The sequence below is a fragment of the Oncorhynchus mykiss genome, chromosome 18, assembly GCF_013265735.2.
Source record: "Oncorhynchus mykiss isolate Arlee chromosome 18, USDA_OmykA_1.1, whole genome shotgun sequence".
NCBI classification, from domain to species: domain Eukaryota; kingdom Metazoa; phylum Chordata; class Actinopteri; order Salmoniformes; family Salmonidae; genus Oncorhynchus; species Oncorhynchus mykiss.
Window position 1 is genome coordinate 43,829,420 of NC_048582.1, and position 27,986 is coordinate 43,857,405.

Below are 27,986 nucleotides of genomic sequence, written 5' to 3' on the forward strand. Positions count from 1 at the left end.
AATTTGAGAGTGATAACGTTTACTAAAGTGGTGGCGTGTCCTCATTGTTGTTGTTTGAATCCCAGATTCCCCATTAAGGACTCAGGGACTAAGGACTAAAATCTTTAGTAAAGCTATCAAAAAGTAAATACATAATAGTATTGACCTATTTCTGGGTGCACATTTAACCTCTGCAAGGTTCATGGCAACGCAAACGTGGATCTGAAGTATGCAGGATTTCCCTCTCCAGCTGACTGTCAGTATCACTTTATTTAGGGTTAAAACTTGATGCACAGTTTTCCTGTCTTCCTCAGGGAGTTCCTCTTTTTATTCAGGACTCTCAAACAAGGGGAATATTCTGCATGCCATTGGTTGATCTGAAACAAAGGTGGGTATATATATAACACCTTGAGGAGTGTTCCAGTGTCATTCATAACAACCATTAGAACACATTTATTCAACATCATTCATGAGGAATTTGTTTAAAAGTTCTTTATATATCAGTAGAAATAAAATGTGTATTTTTTCTGTCACAGTACCCAACCCTCTGACATACTATTCCCACAATAGCAACAGGTTAGCCTTAGAGCAGTACCCAGGAAGCAGTTTAGGGGTTTGTGTGCCTTACTCAAAGCCACAAGAGCAGAAGGGTTGGATCCAGACCTGTCTGTAAATAATATATTTCAAATACTCTAACTGACTGTGGTCGGTGATTGAGCTTGCTTGGCATAATGGAACCATTGTAGTAGTCCCAAAAGAGAAACCGCCATCTTTCTGGCACTCACTCCAGACAGGCTCAATACTATTTGAACCCAGGTCAGAGCAATTGATGGCATTTTAACGCATTGAATAACTTTGCCTGATACCTGAAGATATGTATCAGATCCAATCAAGTCAATCAATCACATTTAATTTATATTTAAACTAAACTAACACATGGACTGGTATAAATGTATTGAGATCAGAGAACTTATTGAGCAAATTCCCCAGTCAGAGCGTGTTGGCATGTTGCTTCCCGTGTCAGTGTTTTGATCAGTGATTTTTTTATCGCATTTCCCAACTAATGATTTGCATTGACCCAATCCTAACAATTTATATTTATCATATGTGAATTGTACATCTTACTCTTACACTTAACCCTATTTGGATGTTTGAACTGTGATTTCAGGTTTCTGTTCTGTGACTAGCAACGCCCTAAGAAATCATGGTTGTCAAACACCTTTCGTGACGTTGAAAGGTGTTTGAGATTCTTAGAATCTGTTCTATTGAACATACCTCTACATCCATAACAAGGAACATCCTCCTTGTTTTATGTTTGGATGCCATGGTATGACATGGAAGATGGTATAAGTGCTTAGTTTGTATTGTCATTTAGTAGATGCTTTTATCGAAAGCAACATACAGTTGAGCATGCATGTTTGTGTGGCTCACTCCAGTAGGAACCAAACCAACAACCGTGGCATTGCAAGCACTTCACTCTACATAATGGTACATGCTAGTTTTCATCAATACAGTGAAAAACAGTGATCTCAAAGTATTGCGACATTGACAATTTTGTTGTTTTGGCTCTGTACTCCACTTTATATATGAAATGATACAATGACTATGAGGTTATGGCAGATTGGCAGATTTAATTTGAAGGTATTTTTTGTCCATATATGATGAACCGATTAGAAATTACAGCACTTTTTGTACATAGTCCCCACATTTTAGGGAACGAAAAGTATTGGTACAAGTTCACTTATGTGTATTAAAGTAGTAAAAAGTTAAGTATTTGGTCCCATATTCACAGCACGCAACGACTACATCAAGCTTGTTACTCTACACATTTGTTGGATGAATTTGCAGTTTTTTTGTTGTTTCAGATTATTTTGTGCCCAATAGAAATCTATGGTGAATAATGTATTGTGTCATTTTGGAGTCACTTTTGTTGTAAATAAGAATAGAAAATGTTTCTAACACCCCTCCCCCCCAAAAAGCTAAACTCCCTTGTTACTGTAACGGTGAGAGGTTAGTGTGTCTTGGGGGTATGATATTTGTGCGTCTGTAACTTTCTCACTTATAATTATTCACAATTCATTCAGAATTATTCGTAGTCATGGTAGCATTCACATTTATATACAAGTGTTTAGAAACAGTCTATTCTTATTTACAATAAAAGTGACAGTTGAACTAATCTCATGACGCATTTATTAATTATATTTTTTAAGAATCAATGGCTATATTTAATTAATTTAAAACTAAAGCAATAGATGTGCCAATCCATGATTGGCCATTTAACTAATATCATACCCCCCCCCCAAAAAATGCTAACTTCTCAACATTACAATGACAGGGGAGGTTAGCATATCTTTGAAAAATTATATTTGTGCATCTAACATTCTAACTCATCATTACTCATAATTAATTCAGGATGAATTGTAATCATGGTAGCATCCACATTAATGTAGATTTCTTTAGAAACATGTTCTATTCTAATTGACAATAAAAGTGACTACAATTACACAATACATTATTTACCATTAATTTCTATCCTGGCAGAAAATAATCAAAATGAGCATCCAGCTAATTTGTAGAATCACAAGCTTGATGTAATTATTGCATGGGACCAAATATGGGACCAAATAATAAACCATTTAGTTCTTTATTAATAAACATATATGTGAATTTGTTAACACTGCCTTTTAAAGGGTCCTCAATACACAGTAATTACCCTGTATTGTAGTTGACAATAACAACTCAAAGTTACAGTGTAATAACAACAAGTAACTTGACGTAAGAAGTAACTTGTTGTAACTGCGTTCTGTGTGTAACAACGAATGCTTCTTACCATGTTTGTTAAAAATAAGCAGGTGTCCACTAAATTAAACAACTATTGTTTTGATTCTTCTCAGCTGCATCCAATACTTTAGTCAACTTTATTGCACCATCATTTCTTACAAAACAATAATAATTAATTAGATTAAACAATGTCATAACTACAATAGTGGTGACTCAAAGCTGTAACCTATAGAATGTTGAGTAGCCTAAATATATATTTTGGAAAACCAGGATGGTATTTTTCTCCTTTTTTTAACATTACAGGTAACAATGGAAATATCTGTCTTCAATATTTTCCAATCCTGGAGTCTTCAGCTCGGGGATTTGAAATTGCAACCTTTCGGTTACTAGTCCAACACTCTAACCACTAGGCTACCCTGACGCCTGTTCATAGCCGGTCATTCAGAGTTAGAGACAGCAGGTGCGGTAGAGAGAGAGAATCGAAAACAGCAGGTACTGGACAAGGTAGCACAGATAGCACAGGTAGCGCAGAAATTCTTTGGTTGTTCTAATGTATCCCCCACAAATGCATTGAAAAGGTTCTCCTGTCTTGAGGTTTTTGTCTCGTCTCCAATACTTTTTAAAAAATTTGTGGCAATTTATCATGTCTAGATTTTGCACATTTACCTTCTTCTTGACCCAGTTCTTTTACAAATGGACATGTTCGAGGTCATCGTTGTTTTAAACGTGTGGCACAGATCGGGAGACATTAAACATTAATTACTTGACATGCCTTATATCCTGGGATGAATAAATAATTGCACAAATGCATCACATCCAAAAAGTGAGAATGTTCTTCAATATTGCAAGGTTACATGATGGAATAAGAGTTTGTCTTGTGACCATTTTAAAGTGCATTTATAAGCCATTATTCAACCAAGCTTACAATTTGGCAAGCATCAATTATTATCTCAGAATTGTAGCCATAACTGTTTATTATTAATGTGTCAATGTTTTTATTGATGGTTAAAGCAATAGACTTATTATCAAATATAGCGTTAAATGATTTAACAATTTAAACTTTTTTTGATATGAGCCGTTTGTGAACCCGTTTTCGCCATAGCGCTTATAACCTTACCATTATAGGCTCTTTGCAGAATGTTCCTTCCATATTTAGTAAACAGTACCCATAATACCCGTCGCTCAGTGCATGAAAATGGCTGAGGTTTTCTGTCTGTGCCGAAGTTGACCTTAAACACTGTCCACGGAATCGCCCGGGCCACAACATCAGTGCCGAAAAATTTAATGGAGAAGGGCTTTAAATTCTGTGTCGTCTTATTTAACAGATTACGAAGGTATGTTTACTTAACTTTATTAGCTAACAAGCTAGCTTGCTAAAATAGCTCAATATTTGCCAGAAGCAACAGCATTAGCCAGCACGCTAAACTACAAAGCAAAAGAACAAAAGTTAAGTTACTATCTGGCGAAATAAGCAGAGTTGTGTCAATGCGGAGATCGGTTCTCAGTTTGCGAGCACATATAACGGGGTTTGTCCATGCTGAAATATTGTGTGTTGGTATGCTATCGGTTGTTGTGTAAACTAAAATACCGGTACTTAAATTTGCACTCCAGGATCTTAACTTATAGTACGAATTGGATTCCTAACATAGCATACGAATTGCAGAAAAAAAAACATATTTTTTTTTTTGCAAGACATGACTTATAATCGAAATGGATGACGTAGTACACACAAAACGGTGACCACCTTTGGCTCATGCACACCACTTTCAAAACTACAGGCTGAAATTATACAAAAGTTTGAGATTGCATCTTTAAGTAAACATACTTTAAAGTACTACTACTTTCATACTTTTACTCATGGAGTATTTTATTGGGTGACTTTACCCTTTTACTTTTTATTAAGGTATCTTTACTTTTTACTCAAGTACTGTATTGGCTACTTTTTCTACCACTAACTATTGGGATACTATAATTACAAGTAAGTACCCCTCAAGATAAACTTCATTATAACTAGCCACATCCTGTGTAGCAACTAGGAATCACATTGTTCTGTACTTATGTGTGTCACTAGGGTGGGCATTCTATATGAATTTTCTATGTTTTGTATTTCTTTGTTGTTTGGCCGTTGTGGTTCCCAATCAGAGGCAGCTGTCTATCATTGTCTCTGATTGAGAACCATACTTAGGTAGATTTTTCCCACATGGGTTTTGTGGGTAGATGATTTCTGTTTAGTGTTTTTCACCTTTCAGGACTGTTTCGGTTATTCCCTTTGTTGTTTTTGTATTTAGTGTTCAGTGTCAATAAACAAACATGAACACCTACCGCGGTGCACCTTGGTCCTCACCTTCTTCCACCAACAGCCGTTACAATGTGAATATTACGTGTACTATTGTGTTTATTCTCCCACTTGGCTCACACTTCTAGAAGCTTCAAAATGAGGGCCAGGTTGTCAGGATGGGTAGTGTACTGTCATTTTGACTAGCTAAATCCTGTGTAACAACTACATTATACTTAGGCAAACATTACATGTGCTTTAAAATAGTGTCTTATTCCTCATCTGGGATGACACTCATATACATTTTTTCCCCATAAACTCAACCAAGTTAACCCAGATGGTACGCTTTATTTTTGAGGCAAGTGCTAGCAACAACGTTGACTAGACAAATATTTCAAACAGTTCACAGTCATGGTCATGGTTAAGTAACCCATTTGTAAAAAGCATGGTGCGCAAGCATTCTTTGCTACACTTCTGAAATTATACAGACCACAATTACTACCAGGTACATGTTATTACATTGTAACTATGAGTCGCTACAACGCTTGTTAGTGTAGATACACTGTAATAAGGACCCCTTAAAAGGAAGTGTTACTGTGAATTTGTCTAAAATACTTTTGGTCCCATAAAATAGGGGACTATGTACAAAAAGGGCCGTAATTTGGAGGAAAATACCCTCAAATTATAGCTGACACTAACCTCAAAGTCATTGTATCATTTCAAATCCAACGTGCTGGGGTCGAGAGCCAAACAAAAAGACATTTGTCACTGTCCCAATACTTTTGGAACTCACTGTATGTTGAACAACAACTAACTAGATCCTGATTATTTGGCGCCCTCTTGCTGTAGAGACAAAATATGACTACAATAATGAAATATTCTGTATTGTCAGACTAATGGAGGCAGTCTTTGCACATTCACCATTTCTTCACATAAACCTTTCAGGAGACTGAGTTAAAGTGGCACTTGTTCAATCTTATACTTACAACTCCTGCTAAGTTAAGATATTGTACTGAATTTAATCAACCAGACTTTACCAGAGGTAAACTTCAACATGTCTTTACTCCAGCACTGTCTGTAATCCCTTAACATTCCTTTACTGACGTGGTGACGTCCTATCTCAGTACGTCACATCAATACACGACAGCACTCCAGTCTACTTTTCACCTCATTTAACACCTGATTTACTTAACAAAAGGTACATCTGAATTGAGTACCACAGTATGACTAATAATACCCATTAAACCTGTCGGGAAAGCCTGAAAATGGTTCCAATTGTTTTTCCACCATTCATTTTTCCATAAGGGATTTTAGAACTACTTCATATAAGTTTCTTAGTATTGGGGGTGACATGTTCCAAAGTAACTTAACACTTTGGTTTTCAATTTAAGTAATTAGTTACCAATTAAAGTAACAACTCGTTACTATAAAATCTGATTTCCATTTTTATTTTTCTCCCCCCATAATGTAAATCCTTTAGCCTAAGTTCACGCTCTTCCTGTTTCTTCAAGAACATTGTGGCGGGAAGCCAGCTAGCAAGATGGCAGAGACAACAGCCTTATCATCGTGGAAGTATTCACATTATTTTTAATTGGTAGAAGAAAATGAGAAAAACGATAATACAATGCAAAAGGTGCCTCGGTGATAAGCACTTGTCAGCTGCAAATAACTCAACTTAAAATATCAAGAAGAACCTTCAGGCCAAGCTCAGCTCCACAAGACTGGTGGAGAAAGACCCAAGCCAGCCGATTGACGTTGATGCTGAGTATAATGTTTTTATTCTCCAAAACAGCAAAAGTTTGATTCCTGTTCGGTTAAACTTGTCACCCCAAGAACTAAATGAAATTGTATGCGTCTTTGATGAATGTAAGTAATGAATGTAAGTAATTTATCGCATTTAATTTATTTCAATGCATTATGTTTTGGGATTTGTTTGACAGTTTGCATTCGTGGTCAGCAGTTTAGTACGCAGGTTATTTAAATGCTCATGTCCAGCAGCATACCACCCTGCATACCACTGCTGGCTTGCTTCTGAAGCTAAGCAGGGTTGGTCCTGGATGGGAGACCAGATGCTGCTGGAGGTGGTGTTGGAGGGCCAGTAGGAAGCACTCTTTCCTCTGGTCTAAAAAAAAAAAAAAAATATCCCAATACCCCAGGGCAGGGATTGGGGACACTGCCCTGTGTAGGGTGCCGTCTTTCGGATGGGACGTTAAACGGGTGTCCTGACTCTCTGAGGTCGTTAAAGATCCCATGGCACTTATCGTAAGAGTAGGGGTGTTAACCCCGGTGTCCTGGCTAAATTTCCAATCTGGCCCTCAAACCATCACGGTCACCTAATAATCCCCAGTTTACATTTGGCTCATTCATCCCCCTCCTCTCCCCTGTAACTATTCCCCAGGTCGTTGCTGCAAATGAGAACGTGTTCTCAGTCAACTTACCTGGTAAAATAACGGATAAATAAATAAAAATAAATAAAAAAATGTTGATACTTCAAGTCGGGTTTGTTGTGACTTAGTAGGCTGTATTTAGTGACTTTCATAAAGCTGCCTAAATGTTCTTCTTCATTCATGGACAATGTTCCTTTGATCCGTTGGATTTAGATATATTTATTTAGTTGTGATGCAACACTTTTCTTTGCATTCATCACAGTCGATGGTTTAATGTAGAATTTTGTCAGAACACTTGGACAAAGGCTATTATTCATACATCTTTCTTTATTATCATAATCTGTATACATTTCTCCTCCATCACACATTTTTTGTGGAACAGTTACATTTCAATAGGCTGCTGAACAACAAAGTCCAAATAATAATGAGATAAAAAAGTAAGACATTGTTTCTTTCAAAATACCCAGTTCAATTTACTGAAAAAACTATTGGGAAATCTGACAGAGATCTCGGTCTTGAGCTCCCCCATGATGTCCGATGACATCAATGCTGCCTAAAGTTTGGCGCACTGACAATCCTTTAGGTGTTTAGCGTAACGTTCCACTTTGAATATCCCGCGAGTGCTAAGTAGCCAAGCCATTCTAAGATAGTGTGCACCCTCTGCTGGTCATAACAATGACTAACATGCACAAGGCATTTTACGAGGGTTATCTGTTTTTGGTAACACAAAAGTAATGTATAGACTAACGAGTTACTTCCACAGTAAGTAAATGTGTAATGTAACAAATGACTTTTAATGACAGTACTGTTGGAAAAGCATTCCTCGTGAAGCTGGTTGAGAGAATGCCAAGAGTGTGCAAAGCTGTCATCAATGCAAAGGATGGCTACTTTGAACAATCTAAAATATATTTTAAAGATTTGTTTAACACTTGTAAAAACACTTTTTAACACTTTTTTGGTTACTTCATGATTCCATATGTGTTATTTCAGAGTTTTGATGCCTTCACTATTATTCTACAATGTAAAAAATAGTAACAAATAAAGAAACCATTGAATGAGTAGGTGTGTCAACTTTTGACTGGTACTATGTATTCATTCAATGAAAAAACAAGTACCTTTGAAGATTCATTTAATTAAACTTTAATATCAACTGGTCATATCCTGGAACATAAACCTCAGCAGTGTGGTGCCTGCTTGTAGAATCCTATGGCTGTAAAATGTCATTGCCTTGTTTTGTCAAGACATCTATTTTATAGTAAAAACATGATGTAAAATAAGGGAATAAAATAGAACAGAACAGTGTGAAGTGATTCACATCTCTCTTCTTGAACAGTTATTCTCAGAGTGATCATTTGAAACAGGGCTCAATTTGGCAAGTTGAAAGACATTATTCAGGGTTAAAACCAAAATTTACGGTATCATGGCGCCAGAGAAGATTGCTTTTTGTTTGTTGTTTGTTTTTTTGGACATCAGAACAGTGATTACACACCACGAACTGGCAGAAGCTTTTTTTTCCTTTAACGAGTCCGACGTGAAGGACATACTGCTTTCCCAGGAACAGGCCCAAATCCCTGTCATTTGCGTGAAGAGAAGACAGAGAAAAATACGGAAGTCGTGCTGCCTTCTGAGAATTTGTAGGTGATGGAATAAACCACCACTGCCTTCCGTTCTACTAGCTAACATGCAATCATTGGAGAAGAAAAATTGACGGTCTATGGGGAAGATTAAACTACCAACGGGCCGTTGAAAACTGTAATATCTTATGCTTCACGGAGTCGTGGCTGAACGACGACATTATCAACATACAGCTGGCTGGTTATACTCTGTATCGGCAGGAGAGAACAGCGGCGTCTGGTAAGACAGGGGGTGCGGTCTATGTATATTTGTTAACAACAGCTGGTGTACGCTATCTAAGGAAGTCTTGAGGTTTTGCTCGCCTGGGTTGGTGTGGTCTACAGCTTATCATGAAATACTCTATCGAAATAGAGAGTTTTCATCTCTATTTTTCGTTGCTGTCTACGTACCACCACAGACCGATGCTGGAACTAAGACCACACTCAATGAGCTGTATTCTCCCATAAGCAAACAGGAAAACGCTCATCCAGAGGCGGCGCTCCCAGTGGCCGAGGGACTTTAATGCAAACTTAAATCCGTTTTACCAAATTTCTATTAGCATGTTAAATGTGCAACCAGAGGGAAAAAACCTCTAGACCACCTTTACTCGACACACAGAGACACGTACAAAGCTCTCCCTCGCCCTCCATTTGACAAATCTGACCACAATTTTATCCTCCTGATTCCTGCTTACAAGCAAAAAATTAATGCAGGAAGTACCAGTGACTGTGTCAATGAAAAAGTGGTCAAATGAAGCCGATGCTAAGCTACAGGACTGTTTTGCTAGCACAGACTGGAATATGTTCCGGGATTCTTCCGATGGCATTGAGGAGTACACCACATCCTTCATTGGCTTCATCAATAAGTGCATCGACAACGTCGTCCCCACAGTGACCGTACGTACATACCCCAACCAGAAGCAATGGAATATAGGCAGCATCTGCACTGAGCTAAAGGCTAGAGCTGCGCTTTCAATGAGCGGAACTCTAACCCGGAAGCTTATAAGAAATCCCGCTATGCCTCCGACCATCAAAGCGTCAATACAGGACTAAAATTGAATCGAACTACACCGGCCCCAACGCTCGTCGGATGTTGCAGGGCTTGCAAACTATTACAGACTATAAAGGGAAGCACAGCAGAGAGCAGCCCAGTGACACGAGGCTACCAAACGAGCTAAACTACTTCTATGCTCACTTCGAGGAAAATAACACAGAAACATGCATGAGAGCACCAGCTGGCCCAGATGACTATGTGATCACTCTCTCCGCAGCCAATGTTAGACCTTTAAACAGGTCAACATTCACAAGGCTGCAGGGCCAGATACTTCCAGGCACGACTCCAACCCAATAATTAAGTTTTCCGATGACACAACAGTGGTAGGCCTGATCACCGACAACGGCGAGACATCCTATAGGGAGGAGGTCAGAGACCGTGATCAAGACAAAGGAGATGACTTCAGGAAAAGGAGGACCGAGCGATCCCCCTTTCTCATCGACGGGGCTGTAGTGGAGGTTGAGAGCTTCAAGTTCCTAGGTGTCCACATCACCAGCAAACTAACATGGTCCATGCACACCAAGACAGTCGTGAAAAGGGCACGACAAAGCCTTTTCCCCCTCAAGAGACTGAAAAGATTTGTTCTTTGTTCCTCAGATCTTCAAAAGGTTCTACAGCTGAACCATCCCTGCCTGGTATGGCAACTGTTCAGCCCACTTCAGAGGGTAGTGCGTACAGCCCAGTACATCACCGGGGCCAAGCTTCCTGCCATCCAGGACCTCTATAACAGGCAGTGTCAGAGGAAGGCCCTAAAAAATGTCAGACTCCAGCCACCCTAGTCATAGACTGTTCCCTCTGCTACCGCACGGCAAGTGGTAACAGAGCACCAAGTCTAGTTCCAAGAGGCTTCTAAACAGCTTCTACCCCCAAGCCATAAGACTCCTGAACATCTAATCAAATGACTACCCAGAGTATTTGCATTGCCCACCCCCTCTTTTATGCTCCTGCTACTCTCTGTTATTATCTATGCATAGTCACTTTAATAACTCTACCTACATGTCCATATTACCTCAATTACCTTGATTAACCAGTGCCCCCGCACATTGACCTGTACCGGTACCCCCTGTATGTAGTCTCGCTATTGTTATTTTACTGCTGCTCTTTAATTTCTTATACTTTTTCGTATTTTTTAAACTGCATTGTTTGTTAGGGGCTTGTAATTGAGCACTTCACTGTAAGGTCTACACGTGTTGTTTTCGGCGCATGTGATTATTACAATTTGATTTGATTTGTGTATTCTTTTCGATATACAGACGTTCAATTTAGTTTCCTTGTTCCTTGGAATTTTGCAAATTGATTAACAATTCTACAGTAAACACCTGCATGGAGATGAGTTATGGCCACAACGTCTGCCTGTTTCTACAAATTGTCTTCCTAAAATCTGATTAGAATCCAAACCTAACCCTTATTAAAGTGGAACTGACAGCATTTTAACAACTTTGCAGATATGAAACAAACAGAAAAATCATAATATCAGTAAAAAAAATATACAATTCACAGTTTATGCTACAAAACCAACTTCATATGAGGTTTTAAAAATAGGTTCCATTTGACTCAACATTCTATGACGTACACTAAGGCATTGTTGGCACAATAGATGGATGCAGTTCAATGAATGATTCATAAAATTCACCAATACATTTCTTGTATTGCTATCAGTTTGGAAATCACAGCTGGCCTGGTACATTGTTTGCTGACTCCATTTGGGATGCACTGTTTCAGTTTCAATTGCTCAATATTTTGGACAAAAATGGATTACTGCACCTAAGGCTGGGAATGTCAATACAATCACACTAGGAAGTGCAATGATCACAAGTCAGTCATAATGTGGCTAATAGGCTAGCATATCTATTTACAGTGCCTTGCGAAAGTATTCGGCCCCCTTGAACTTTGCGACCTTTTGCCACATTTCAGGCTTCAAACATAAAGATATAAAACTGTATTTTTTTGTGAAGAATCAACCACAAGTGGGACACAATCATGAAGTGGAACGACATTTATTGGATATTTCAAACTTTTTTAACAAATCAAAAACTGAAAAATTGGGCGTGCAAAATTATTCAGCCCCTTTACTTTCAGCAAACTCTCTCCAGAAGTTCAGTGAGGATCTCTGAATGATCCAATGTTGACCTAAATGACTAATGATGATAAATACAATCCACCTGTGTGTAATCAAGTCTCCGTATAAATGCACCTGCACTGTGATAGTCTCAGAGGTCCGTTAAAAGCGCAGAGAGCATCATGAAGAACAAGGAACACACCAGGCAGGTCCGAGATACTGTTGTGAAGAAGATTAAAGCCGGATTTGGATACAAAAAGATTTCCCAAGCTTTAAACATCCCAAGGAGCACTGTGCAAGCGATAATATTGAAATGGAAGGAGTATCAGACCACTGCAAATCTACCAAGACCTGGCCGTCCCTCTAAACTTTCAGCTCATACAAGGAGAAGACTGATCAGAGATGCAGCCAAGAGGCCCATGATCACTCTGGATGAACTGCAGAGATCTACAGCTGAGGTGGGAGACTCTGTCCATAGGACAACAATCAGTCGTATATTGCACAAATCTGGCCTTTATGGAAGAGTGGCAAGAAGAAAGCCATTTCTTAAAGATATCCATAAAAAGTGTCGTTTAAAGTTTGCCACAAGCCACCTGGGAGACACACCAAACATGTGGAAGAAGGTGCTCTGGTCAGATGAAACCAAAATTGAACTTTTTGGCAACAATGCAAAACGTTATGTTTGGCGTAAAAGCAACACAGCTGAACACACCATCCCCACTGTCAAACATGGTGGTGGCAGCATCTTGGTTTGGGCCTGCTTTTCTTCAGCAGGGACAGGGAAGATGGTTAAAATTGATGGGAAGTTGGATGGAGCCAAATACAGGACCATTCTGGAAGAAAACCTGATGTAGTCTGCAAAAGACCTGAGACTGGGACGGAGATTTGTCTTCCAACAAGACAATGATCCAAAACATAAAGCAAAATCTACAATGGAATGGTTCAAAAATAAACATATACAGGTGTTAGAATGGCCAAGTCAAAGTCCAGACCTGAATCCAATCGAGAATCTGTGGAAAGAACTGAAAACTGCTGTTCACAAATGCTCTCCATCCAACCTCACTGAGCTCGAGCTGTTTTGCAAGGAGGAATGGGAAAACATTTCAGTCTCTCGATGTGCAAAACTGATAGAGACATACCCCAAGCGACTTACAGCTGTAATCGCAGCAAAAGGTGGCGCTACAAAGTATTAACTTAAGGGGGCTGAATAATTTTGCACGCCCAATTTTTCAGTTTTTGATTTGTTAAAATTTTTTGAAATATCCAATAAATATCGTTCCACTTCATGATTGTGTCCCACTTGTTGTTGATTCTTCACAAAAAAATACAGTTTTATATCTTTATGTTTGAAGCCTGAAATGTGGCAAAAGGTCGCAAAGTTCAAGGGGGCCGAATACTTTCGCAAGGCACTGTATTTCAATGCATTATGTTCTGGAGTTATTTGACAGTTTGCATTCATAGTCAGCAGTTTAGTGGGCAGATTCTTTAAATGTTCATGTCATTGCTTCAGGTCGGGTTTGTTGTAACTTAGTAGGCTGTATTTAGTGACTTTCATAAAGCTGCCTAAATGTTGTTTTTGATTCATGGACAATGTTCCTTTGATGTGTTGGATTTTGTAAGATTTATTTCGTTGTGATGCAACACTTTTCTTTGCATTCATAGTCAACAATTTAGTGGGCAGATTATTTAAATGTTCATGTCATTGCTTAAGTGCGTGAATTAGACCATTTTCCTGTCCTGCTAAGCATTCAAAATGTAACGAGTACTTTTGGTGTCAGGGATGAGGAGGAAGTACATTATTTTCTTTAGGAATGTCGTGGAGTAAAATTTGTCAAAAATATAAATAGTAAAGTACAGCTACCCCCAAAAAATGACTTAAGTAGTACTTTCAAGTATATTTACTGAAGCACTTTACACCGCTGGTTTTTAGTAACGCAAAAGTAATGTAACAACTAGCGAGTTACCTTCCACAGTAAGTAACCGTGTAATGTAACAAGTTACTTTTAATGACAGTAGACTGTTGGAAAACCATTCCTCCTTAGAGAATGCCAAGAGTGTGAAAGCTGTCAAGGCAAAGGGTGGCTACTTTGAAGAATCTAAAATATATTTTGATTTGTTGAACTCTTTTTTTTGGTTACTACATGATTCCATATGTGTTATTTCATAGTTTGGATGTCTTCACTATTATTCTACAATGTAGAAAATAGTTTAAAAAATGAAGAAAACCCCTTGAATGAGTAGGTGTGTCCAAACTTTTGACTGGTACTATATATTCATTTAATGAAAAAACAAGTACCATTGAAGATTAATTTAACGAAACTGTAATGTCAACTGGTTATATCCTGGAACAACAAGGTAGTAACCTCAGCAGTGTGGAGCTTGCTTGTAGAAGCCTATGGCTGGACAATGTCGTAGCCTTGTTTTGTTAATTTAGCAGACAATACACTTATTTCTGGAGCCCTTATAACAGACAAGACATTGATTTTATAGCAAAAATATAAGGTAATATAATGGAATAGAACAGAACAGTGTGAAGTGATTCGCTTCTTGAACAGTTATTCTCAGAGTGATCATATGAAACGGGGCTCAATTTGGCAAGTTGAAAGACACATTTTTCAGGGTTACAAACCAAAATGTGTCTTTTCGATATACAGACATTCAATTTAGCTTGCCTGTTCCTTGGAATTTTGCAAATGGATTAACAATTATACAGTGAACACGGCATGGGGATGAATTATGGCCACAACATCTGTTTGATTAGTTGGCCTAGGATGAATGATTCCGATAAAAATACGCTCTTTGTCTTTATCAAACTAATGTTTTAGCATATTTTCAGTGTGGATCCTGTCCACGTTTAGGGGGTAATAGCCTAGGCTAACTTTAAACTTCGGCTCCCAAGTGGCTCAGCAGTCTAAGGCACTGCATCTCAGTGCTTGAGGGGTCACTACAGACACCCTGGTTTGAATCCAGGCTGTATGACAACCAGCTGTGATTTGGAGTCCCAAAGGGTGGCGCACAATTGGCCCAGCATCGTCCGGGTTTGGCCTGTGTAGGCCATCATTGTAAATAAGTGTTCTCTCATTTGTGTCATGAAGTAGCTTGGTAGCAAGCTAGCCAACTTTAGCCAGTTGAAGGATGAGTAGGCTACAATTCCCATTTGTTTATTAGGGCAATTTTAACAGCCAACTTGCTGAAAAAGTTTAAGAAGGTTTATCTAATGTTTCTGAGTTAGATTTGAGGTAATCTTGCTCTGGCTAGCATTAGTTGTTGATCTTGTTATTGATGTGCATAACTCAGGGAGAGAGAGCCTAGCTTTTCATGTTTGTTTGATCAATAGGAATGTAAAGTTTGAATGTAAGAGGACTCCCGTGGTATTGACGTATTTGCAGAAATCCATTCAGGTTTGTTTTATGGCTTTTGGCTTTTGATCTAAAGTCACGCTGTTGCAACTGCCTGTAAACACACAGTCCAGTTCAAAGTGAATGATGGCAGGCCTTTGTGGCAAATGGCTTGTTTGCATAAAGGCTTAGTAGCTCTGATTGGCTATGGCGCACCGGTCTGCATAAATTCTGGTCCTAGAAAATACACATGTTTTTATTAGGTGTTATTTACCGCAGGGTCTATTAATTGTCCAAACGCATGGCCGCTTTCCCACACTATATTCCTATAGAATTTTCACAAATGCCTTAGAATGTTTGGGAATGAAGTATACTAAGAATTTATGAAAATGTGAAAATGACCATATCTAAGTGCTTGCTTGTCAACAAGCACTTAGATTTCCTAAAATGCTGTCATTTCCACTTATACCATAACCTTAACCAGACTGTTAACCTTAAGCCAAATAAAATAAAATTGTATTGGTCACATACACATGGTTAGCAGATGTTAATCCGAGTGTAGCGAAATGCTTGTGCTTCTAGTTCCGACAATAATATCTAACAAGTAATCTAACAACTACCTAATACACAAATCTAAACAGGGTGAATGAGAATATGTAGATATGGATGAGCGAATGCCGAGCGGCTTAGGCAAGGTGCAATAGATGGTATAGAATACAGTATACAGTATTTCTCACTGGTCATCCCCAAAGCCAACACCTCCTTTGGCCGCCTTTCCCTCCAGTTCTCTGCTGCCAGTGACTGGAACGAATTGCAAAAATCTCTGAAGCTGGAGACTTATTTTTCCCCCACAAACTTTAAACATCAGCTAACCGATCGCTGCAGCTGTACATAGTCCATCTGTAAATAGCCCACCTAATCTACCTACCTCATCCCCATATTGTTTTTATTTACTATTCTGCTCTTTTGCACACCAGTATCGCTACTTGCACATCATCATCTGCTCATTTATCACTCCAGTGTTAATCTGCTAAATTGTAATTACTTCGCTACTATGGTCTATTTATTTGCTTACCTCCTCACGCCATTTGCACACACTATATATAGACTTTTTCTTTTGTTCTATTGTTATTGAATGTACAGGACTGTTTTGCTAGCACAGACTGGAATATGTTCTGGGATTCCTCCGATGGCATTGAGGAGTACACCACATAAGTCATTGGCTTCATCAATAAGTGACGTCATCCGCAGTGACCGTACGTACATACCCCAACCAGAAGCCATGGATTACTGGCAGCATCCGCACTCAGCTAAAGGGTAGAACTGCCTCTTTCAAGGAGCGGGACTCTAACCCAGAAGCTTATAAGAAATCCCGCTATGCCCTCTGACGAACCATCAAACAGGCAAAGTGTCAATACAGGGCTAAGATCGAATCGTACTACACCGACTCTGACGCTCGTCGGAGGTGGCCGGGTTTGCAAACCATTATAGACTACAAAGGGAAGCACAGCCAAGAGCTGCCCAGTGACATGAGCCTACCAGACGAGCTAAACTACTTCTATGCTCGCTTCGAGGCAAATAACACTGAAACATGCATGCACGAAACTAGCTGTTCCGGAAGACTGATCTTCTTTACATATTTATTTTGAAACTGCATTGTTGGTTAGGGGCTTGTAAGTAAGCATTTCACTGTAAGGTCTACAACTGTCCTCTTCGGGCCATGTGACTAATAAAATTGTATTTAATCTTGATTTGATCTTGACTACTGCAATGCACTGCTGACCGGAATCTCAGTAAGGCTCCTGTCTCAACTCCGATGATCCAGAATGCAGCTGCCAGAATATTCTCACCCCCCCCCCCCCCCCCCCCCCCCCCGCCCCCCCAAAAAAAACCACATCACCCCTGTTTTATTTAACCTCCCATGGCTGCCTGTTCAATATAGGATCAAATTCAGGATTATTCTGCTGACATTTCAGGCCCTCAAAGGTGATGCACCTAAATATATATGCCAACTTCTAGAGAACTATTCACCAGCACTCAACCTAAAATCATCAGGCTCAAACAGCCTGGTCATACCGGCCACAAACCTGCACAGCATAAGTGACAGGAACTCCTCACATCAGCTCTAGAACACTCTAGCTGTACATGTCAATGCGGCAGCTTACATTTCCTCATTTAAAAAACAACTAAAGTCCCACATATTCAGGCTAGCTTTTAATATTTGATTAAATTCTATGTTTTGCATTAGTAGGTCATGTTTTTATGTCTTGTGATAGTTGTTTCTACTTTCTGATGTACTGATGCTGTTTTTGTTTTATACCTTATGTTCATTGAGCTTGGGAAATATGCTCTACAAATGAAATGTTGTTATTATTATTATTATTATTATTATAACCCAGATGAAGTAATGGGTTGCAAAAATGGAGCTTGCTTTTGAAGACTGTGTCCTTTAGCTGGGCACTATGCCCAAAAGTGATCAATACAATAGTTGATCTAAAAACAAATGATTTTGTGCAACTTGTTTCTAACCAGCATCATGTATCGCTTCTGAACTTCTACATGCTCCCTGTGAGGGATGGCTGACTCAACCTGTCAAGTTGTTCAACTCAGAGCCTTCTTGGCTAATAAGGAACGTTGCCGTGGATGTAAAGTGTGTGCAATTCTGGTTATACTTGCTAGACGCAGAGAACGTGTTTTTTTTTTTAGGCTGTAGTTTTTTAGGGTGTGACAGCAATAGCGTGTAAGGCTCATATTGCGCAACCTATTCACAGAGACAGTGCAGGGAAAGAATATCATTGTGGTAATATGACATTTGTTGATGTTCAATTACTGGAGAGTCGAGACCAAATCACAGACGCTGGACAGAGTGGATTTCAGTTGTAACAAAAGGCAGTTTTAATGAGTCAAAAGATATCTTGTCCTGCCGTTTTACGTGCACGGACCTAGTTCATATAACTCATTAAGTGAGTCAGGTGAAAAAGGGACCTAGACATTGGTCACAGCAGATTTTATACATAGAATGATGTAGGTGGAGTCTTGTCGTGGTGGTCTTCTGACTGGTCCTGAAGAGTTGGAGGCGGGCCTGCTCCAGCCAGAGCAGGAGCCTCATTGGTGCACAGCAGAGTCTTGTTCTGAGCACCCGACCAGTAGAGGGGGGTGAGATGTGTGTTTATACAAGGAGATATTTGTGTATCTGGAAATCTGATACAGGAGAGCAGAGGGGGTCAGTTTTATGGCTGGGTGTATGTGTTCTTGCGATGGAATGTCTTTGTTTCCTGGGGTGGTAAGACAACAGAGCTGAGGGGGGGTAGTTTTATTGCTGGGTGAGTGAGCTGGTTCCTGTTTTAGCAGGGGTAAGTAAGATGACTTGAGTCAGGCGGTTTGGCTTGGAAATCGGACACCGTGGTGGGATTAACAACATGGGCTTGGCGCTGTATAATATATGAGCTATGTGTATGAATGTTTACATATATATGTATATGACACATTTCACATTCAACAAAATCTGAGATGACGGTCTCGGATATCCTAGACCTTCTAGCATCGTAAGCTATTGCCTGTTTACCCATCCACATCTTTCCGGCCAACTGACATTTCTTCTCTATGAGTCTGAAAGACCATCCAGTCGCTGATTAGTTTGTTTTGTACCATCCCACTGATTTTGACTTCTAGGATAGCAGGTTGAGACTGAATGTAGAATGTATGTAGCAATCGATAGAGCAGTAGAAATTAATTCAGCATTAGTCGTCAGGCAACGTAAGCTAGGTAACGGCAGAAGGTCTGGAGAGGATGTCGGCTGCTCTCTGACAATTCGAAATGGGGGAAAAAAATCTGTTAGGGGCGGATCCTCTTCAGACATAACTCTCAACAAATTAAGAGTTTGGGTAGGCAGGGTTCAAAATGCAGGCAGTAATTCTGCTCATGTTTAGCTAGGGCAAGAAGCGGATCCGGCAGCGAGGTTACCGGTGTCATGTTTCCCATTTCCGACTTGTCCTCTTTGTCTCAAATGATGCAGAAACATCTACACACATATTAAACTGGAGTATTTGCACATTGCCGGAGCAACCAGTCTGTATAGAGCGAGATGGCACAAGCCGAAGTCGTCCTGTATGTGACAATGGGTTTTGGTGTTGATCAATAAATCATACTGCATTTTCATTATAATTTGTATGCATAATTGTTGTTAATTTCTGAAAGTTGTAGTGGAATCATCGTAAAGACATGGAGCAACAGATTCTCATCAAATGCTCTCTACATTTTTTTTTTATCTTCAAGTAAAAAATGTTGTCATCAAATTTTATTGGTCACATGCGCCGAATACATGTAGACCTTACAGTGAAATGCTTACTTACGAGCCCCTAAACAACAATGCAGTTTCAAAAAAATATGAATAAGAAATAAAAGTAACAAGTAATGAAGGAGCAGCATTAAAATAACAATAGAGAGACTATATACAGGGGGGTACACCGGTTAGTTGAGGTAATATGTACAGTACCGTTCAAAGGTTTGGACATTTTTTGTCCATTAAAATAACATCAAATTGATCGTAAATAGAGTGTAGACATTGTTGATTTTGTAAATGACTATTGTAGAGGGAAATTGTAAATTTTTTAATGGAATAACTACATAGGCGTATGGAGGCCCATTATCAGCAACCATCACTCCTGTGTTCCAATGGCACATTGTGTTAGCTAAATCAAGTTTATAATTTTAGTAGGCTAACAGTTAAACTGTTGTGCTATTAAAAAGGCAATTTAACCGGCCTTCTTTAGACTAGTTGAGTATCTGGAGCGTCAGCATTTGTGGGTTCGATTACAGGTACAAAATGGCCAGAAACAAAGAACTATATTCTGAAACTCGTCAGTCTATCCTTGTCCTGAGAAATGAAAGCCATTCCATGTGAGAAACTGCCAAGAAACTGAAGATCTCGTACAACGCTGTGTACTACTCCCTTCACAGAACAGCGTAAACTAGCTCTAACCAGAATAGAAAGAGTGGAAGGCCCTGGTGCACAACTGAGCAAGAGGACAAGTACATTGGAGTGTCTAGTTTGAGAAACAGACGCCTCACAGGTCCTCAACTGGCAGTTTAAATAAATAGTACCCGCAAAACACCAGTCTCAACGTGAACAGTGAAGAGGCAACTCCGGGATGCTGGCCTTCTAGGCAGAGTTGCAAAGAAAAAGCCATATCTCAAACTGACCAATAAAAATAAATATTAAGATAGGCAAAAGTACACAGATACTGGATAGAAGAACTTTGCCTAGGTCAGCATCAAGGAGTTGTCTCTTCACTGTTGACGTTGAGACTATATATACACTGCTCAAAAAAATAAAGGGAACACTTAAACAACACAATGTAACTCCAAGTCAATCACACTTCTATGAAATCCAACTGTCCACTTAGGAAGCAACACTGATTGACAATAAATTTCACATGCTGTTGTGCAAATGGAATAGACAACAGGTGGACATTATAGGCAATTAGCAAGACACCCCTAATAAAGGAGTGGTTCTGCAGGTGGTGACCACAGACCACTTCTCAGTTCCTATGCTTCCTGGCTGATGTTTTGGTCACTTTTGAATGCTGGCGGTGCTTTCACTCTAGTGGTAGAATGAGACGGAGTCTACAATCCACACAAGTGGCTCAGGTAGTGCAGCTCATCCAGGATGGCACATCAATGCGAGCTGTGGCAAGAAGGTTTGCTGTGTCTGTCAGCGTAGTGTCCAGAGCATGGAGGTGCTACCAGGAGACAGGCCAGTACATAAGGAGACGTGGAGGAGGCCATAGGAGGGCAAAAACCCAGCAGCAGGACCGCTACCTCCGCCTTTGTGCAAGGAGGAGCACTGCCAGAGCCCTGCAAAATGACCTCCCAGCAGGCCACAAATGTGCATGTGTCTGCTCAAACAGTCAGAAACAGACTCCATGAGGGCCCGACGTCCACAGGTGGGGGTTGTGCTTACGGCACAACACTGTGCAGGACATTTGGCATTTGACAGAGAACACCAAGATTGGCAAATTCACCACTGGCGCCCTGTGCTCTTCACAGATGAAAGCAGGTTCACACTGAGCACACGTGACAGCCTGGAGACGCCGTGGAGAACGTTCTGTTGCCTGCAACATCCTCCAGCATGACCGGTTTGGCGGTGGGTCAGTCATGGTGTGGGGTGGCATTTCTTTGGGGGGCCGCACAGCCCCCCATGTGCTCGCTAGAGGTAACCTGACTGCCATTAGGTACCAAGATGAGATCCTCAGACCCCTTGTGAGATCATATGCTGGTGCGGTTGGCCCTGGATTCCTCCTAATGCAAGACAATGCTAGACCTCATGTGGCTGGAGTGTGTCAGCTGTTCCTGCAAGAGGAAGGCATTGATGCTATGGATTGGCCCTCCCGTTCCCCAGACCTGAGTCCCAGATGTGCTCAATTGGATATCATGTCTCGCTCCATCCACCAATGCCACGTTGCACCACAGACTGTCCAGGATTTGGCGGATGCTTTAGTCCAGGTCTGGGAGGAGATCCCTCAGGAGACCATCCGCCACCTCATCAGGAGCATGCCCAGGCGTTGTAGGGAGGTCATACAGGCACGTGGATACCACACACACTACTGAGCCTCATTTTGATTTGTTTTAAGGACATTACATCAGTTGGATCAGCCTGTAGTGTGTTTTTCCATTTTTGTGTGATTTTGTTGTCAGCACATTCAACTATGTAAAGAAAAAAGTATTTAATAAGAATATTTCATTCATGCACATCTAGGATGTGTTATTTTAGTGTTCCCTTTATTTTTTTGAGCAGTGTATATATAAAAACGCAGCAAATAAAGACATGTCTTTTCACTGTCAACTGTGTTTATTTTCATGTGCAAATATTTGTATGAACATAAGATTCAACAACTGAGACATAAACTGAACAAGTTCCACGGACATGTGACTAACAGAAATTGAATAATATGTCCTTGAACAAAGGGGGGGATCAAAATTAACAGTCGTTATCTGGTGTGGCCACCAGCTGCATTAAGTACTGCAGTGCATCTCCTCCTCATGGACTGCACTATATTTGCCAGTTCTTGCTGTGAGATGTTACTCCAGTCTTCCACCAAGGCACCTGCAAGTTCATGGACATTTCTGGATGGAATGGTCCTAGCCCTCACCCTCAGATCCAACAGGTCCCAGGCGTGCTCAATGGGATTGAGATACAGGCTCTTCACCTGCCATGGCAGAACACTGACATTCCTGTCTTGCAGGAAATCACGCACAGAACGAGCTGTATGGCTGGTGGCATTGTCATGCTGGAGGGTCATGTCAGGATGAGCCTGCAGGAAGGGTACCACATGAGGGAGGAGGATGTATTCCCTGTAACTCACAGCATTGAGATTGCCTGCTGTGACAATAAGCTCAGTCCGATGATGCTGTGACACACCACTACAGACCATGACGGACCCAGCACTCCAGACCATGATGGACCCTCTACCTCCAAATCGATCCCTCTCTAGAGTACAGGCCTTTGTCACGCTCATTCCTTTGACGTTAAACACGAATACGACCATCACCATCGCAGTGAAGAACTTTTTGCCAGTCCGGTCTGGACCAGCAACGGTGGGTTTGTGCCCATAGGCAACGTTGTTGCCGGTGATGTCTGGTGAGGAACTGCCTTATAACAGGTCTACAAGACCCCAGTCCAGCCTCTCTCAGCTTATTGCGGACAGTCTGAGCACTGATGGAGCGTTCCTGGTGTAACTCGGGCAGTTGTTGCCATCCTGTACCTGTCCCGCAGGTGTGATGTTTGGATGTACCGATCCTGTGCAGGTGTTGTTACTGCGAGGACAATCAGCTGTCCGTCCTGTCTCCCTGTAACGCTGTGTCTTAGGCGTCTCAAATTACGGACATTGCTATTTATTTTCCTGGCCACATCTGCAGTCCTCATGCCTCCTTGCAGCTTGCCTAAGGCACATTCACACAGATGAGCAGGGACCCTGGGCATCTTTCTTTTGGTGTTTTTCAGAGTCAGTAGAAAGGCCTCTTTAGTGTCCTAAATTGTCATAACTGTGACCTTAATTGCCTACCGTCTGTAAGCTGTTAGTGTCTTAACGACTGTTCCACAGGTGCATGTTCATTAATTGTTTATGGTTCATTGAACAAGCATGGGAAACTGTGTTTAAACACTTTACAATGAAGATCTGTGAAGTTATTTGGATTTTTACAAATTACCTTTGAAAGACAGGGTCCTGAAAAAGGGACGTTTCTTTTTTTGCTGAGTTTATATGCAGCTGAAGTCGGACGTTTACACTTAGGTTGGAGTCATTAAAATTCGTTTTTCAACCACTCCACACATTTCTTGGTAACAAACTATAGGTTTTGCCAAGTCGGTTAGGACATCTACTTTGTGCATGAAACAAATCATTTTTTCAAAAACTGTTTACAGACAGATTATTTCACTTATTATTCACTGCATCACAATTCCAGTGGGTCAGAAGTTTACATACAACTAAGTTGACTGTGCCTTTAAACAGCTTGGAAAATTCCAGAAAATTATGTAATGGCTTTAGAAGCTTCTGATAGGCTAATTGACATTTTGTCAATTGGAGGTGGATGTATTTCAAGGCCTACCTTCAAACTCTTTGCTTGACATCTTGGGGAAATCAGCAAAGACCTATAAAGAAAATGTTTAGACCTCCAAGTCTGGTTCATCATTGGGAGCAATTTCGAAATGCCTGAAGTTACCACGTTCATCTTTACAAACAATAGTACGCAAGAATAAACACCATGGGACCACGCAGCCGTCACACCAGGGGGTGTTTTGTCTCCTAGAGATGAACGTACTTTGGTGCGAAAAGTGCAAATCAATCCCAGTTCAACAGCAAAGGACCCTGTGAAGATGCTGGAGGAAACAGGTCCAAAGTATCTATATCCACAGTAAAACGAGTCCTATATCGACATAACCTGAAAGGCCGCTCAGCAAGGAAGAAGCCACTGCTACAAAACCGGCATAAAAAAGCCAGACTACGGTTTGCAACTGCACGTGGTGACAAAGATCGTACTTTTGGGAGAAATGTCCTCTGGTCTGATGAAACAACAATAGAACTGTTTGGCCATAATGACCACCGTTATGTTTTGAGGAAAAAGGGGGAGGCTTGCAAGCCGACGAGCACCATCCCAAACGTGAAGAACGGGGGTTGCAGCATCATATTGTGGGGGGGCTTTGCTGCAGGAGGAACTGGTGCACTTCACAAAATAGATGGCATCATGAGGAAAGAAAATTATATGGTTGTATTGAAGCAACATTTCCAGACATCAGTCAGGAAGTAAAAGCTTGGTCCCAAATGGGTCTTCCAAATGGACAATGACCCCAAGCATACTTCCAAAGTTGTGTCAAAATGGCTTAAGTACAACAAAGTCAAGGTATTGGAGTGGCCTTCACAAAGCCCTATTCTCAATCTTATAGAACATTTGTGGGCAGAACTGAAAAAGGTTGTGCGAGCAAGGAGGCCTACACATCTGACTCAGTTACACCAGCTCTGTCAGGAGGAATGGGCCAAAATTCAACCAACTTTTTGTTGGAAGCTTGTGGAAGGCTTCCTGAAACTTTTGACCCAAATTAAACAATTTAAAGGCAATGCTACCAAATACTAATTGAGTGTGTGTAAACTTCTGACCCACTGGGAATGTGATGAAAGAAATAAAAGCTGAAATATATCATTCTCTCTACTGTTATTCTGACATTTCACATTCTAAAAAGTGGTGATCCTAACTGACCTAAGACAGGGAATTTTTACTAGGATTAAATGTCAGGAATTGTGAAAAACTGAGTTTAAATGTATTTGGATAAGGTGTATGTAATCCTCCGACTTCAACTGTATGTATATGTACAGTATATGTATGTGTGAAAGACACCAAGAGACAGTGTATATTTGGCATTGTGTTTTTGAATTATTGTTCTGTTGAAAGGTGAATTCATCTCCCAATGTCTGGTGGAAAGCAGACTGAACCAGGTTTTCCTCTTGGATGTTACCTGTGCTTAGCTACATTCAATTTATGTTATATTCCGAAAAACTTCCAAGTCCTTGACGTAATGTGTTGTATTGGATTTGTCACAAACATAACACCTTGTATTTAGGACAAAAAGTGAATTGCTTTGCTACATTTTATACGGGCATCCTTCGTTTCACTCTTGTCAGTTTAGTTAGTATTGTGGAATAACTGCAATGTTATTGGTCCACCCTAAGTTTTCTCCTATCACAGCCATTAAACTTTGTGACTGTTTTAGTGACGATTGGCCTCATAGTGAAATTCCTGAGCGGTTTCCTTTCACTTTAGCAACTGAGTTAGGAAGGACGGCAGTATCTTGGTAGTGACTGGGTGCATTGATACACCATATAAAGTGTAATTCATAACTTAACCATGCTCAAAGGGCTATTCAATGTCTGTCTTTTTTCTTTAACCCATCTACGAAAACGTGCCCTTCTCTGCGAGGCATTGGAAAACCTCCCCTGGTGTTTGTGGTTGTACAGAGATGAGGAAGTGTCAGATTCTCCCTCGGAGAGGTGGGTGTAGAGTCAGGCCCAGGAGAGCAAGAATATCCAAGACTGTCCACCAACACAACAGGCACATGACCACAAACGTAGCCACAAGAACACAGTAAACAAAACGGAGGCAACACTCCTCTGCTAAACTAACGTGTGGGCAAAACAGTCCCGTGAAAATACACCTGCTTAAAAGTTTAAAAAAAACACATTTCCCAAACTAACGACAGTAATGCAAACAATACTTATTTACTTTTTAAATTAATTTGTAAAAAAAAATCTAAAAACATAATACCACTTTGACAGTATGGAGTATTGTGTGTAGGCCATTTGTCACAAAATCTCAATTTAATCCATTTCAAATTCAGGCTGTAACACAATTTTTATGTCAAGGGGTGTGAATACATTCTGAGGGCACTGAATACAAAATATAAAAAAAGCATGTTTTTTGAATGAATTGTCTTTTAATGAGGTTTGCATATATTAAGGTGCCAGGTCGGACAATTTGGACTATATTTGATGTGTAGATGTGCTGTCTATAATCACCCGTTAGTCAAACCTTTTCATAAAATAATACTGGTTTGTATCTTCATTACATTTGTCAAACTGTAAGTTGAAGAGACAAGTACTGTATTGCAGTTCAAAATAAATGACTTCATAGTTAATCAAGAGAGGAAATAACAAACAAAAAATAATTATTGGAATGAAGCTTATTATAAATAAAATAAATAGATGATCAACCGTTTTAGTCAGTGGACAGCACAGCTTGAAACCACAAATGACATGACTAATAAATATATAAACATACTTTGTTCAGCTCAGCTGTAACTTTGATTAACAATCAGATGCATAATATAAAAAGTAGTACATTGCACAAAAAACATGTGGCCTTTTAAGCTTATTATCAATTTTCACTTGATCTTCTCAGATGCAGTCCTGTGTAGTCAAGTGATGTTCCATGCATTAAAGTCCCGTGATTAGCAGATATAGATTGGCTGTTCTTGTGATGACAATTGGCCACAGATGTTAGCATTGTCACCTCAGAAGAGACCATTTCTTCTGGTGTACTGTACATTGTAATATCTGCGTCTGTGCCAGCGTCTCCTTATAGCTGCACATCCTCCACATAAAATGCACTGCAAAACAAGATGGAGAAGTATGATTCACATGTAAAATTAAATCATTGCAGAAATGTAGCATATTTTTTTAATAAATATGTAAACAGTATACACAGAACACAATACTATACGTACACATAGCAGGATCCACAGAGGTACCAAAATGATAGCGATGCCACAAGGGATTATAATGGCCAGAGCCCAGCCAGGAAATCCTCCACTTGTTGTATTGAAAGGAGTGGTCAGCAACAGAGTAGGAGGGGGTGTGGTTGCTTCTACAGTTGTCATTGTGGGTGCTGCTGTTGTGGTTTTTGTAGCAGCTTTTGTTGTGGTTGTCGAAGGAGCTGGAGTTGTGTTTGTTGAAGGAGCTGCCATTGTAGTGGTTGTAGGAGCTATAGCTGTTGTAATTAGAGTAGCATTATCAGCTGCAGTTGTAGGAGATGCAGCTGCAGTTGTAGGAGATGCAGCTGCAGTTGTAGGAGATGCAGTTGCAGTTGTAGGAGATGCAGTTGCAGTTGTAGGAGATGCAGTTGCAGTTGTAGGAGATGCAGTTGTAGGAGCTGCAGTTGTAGGAGATGCAGTTGTAGGAGATGCAGTTGTAGGAGCTGCAGTTGCAGTTGTAGGAGCTGCAGTTGTTTGAGCTGCATTTGCAGTTGTAGGAGCTGCATTTGCAGTTGTAGGAGCTGCAGTTGCAGTTGTAGGAGCTGCAGTTGCAGTTGTAGGAGCTGCAGTTGTAGGAGCTGCAGTTGCAGTTGTAGGAGCTGCAGTTGTAGGAGCTGCAGTTGTAGGAGCTGCAGCTGCAGTTGTAGGAGCTGCAGTTGTAGGAGCTGCAGCTGCAGTTGTAGGAGCTGCAGTTGCAGTT

General features: G+C 40.3%; 1 protein-coding gene across 1 annotated transcript in view; it reads right to left on the minus strand.

Moving 5' to 3' along the window:
- LOC118940992 (integumentary mucin C.1-like) overlaps positions 1-27,986 on the minus strand; it is a gene marked incomplete at its 5' end in the record, with an annotated part of 44,857 nt that overhangs the window by 15,471 nt on the left and 1,400 nt on the right. The window lies entirely within an intron of this gene.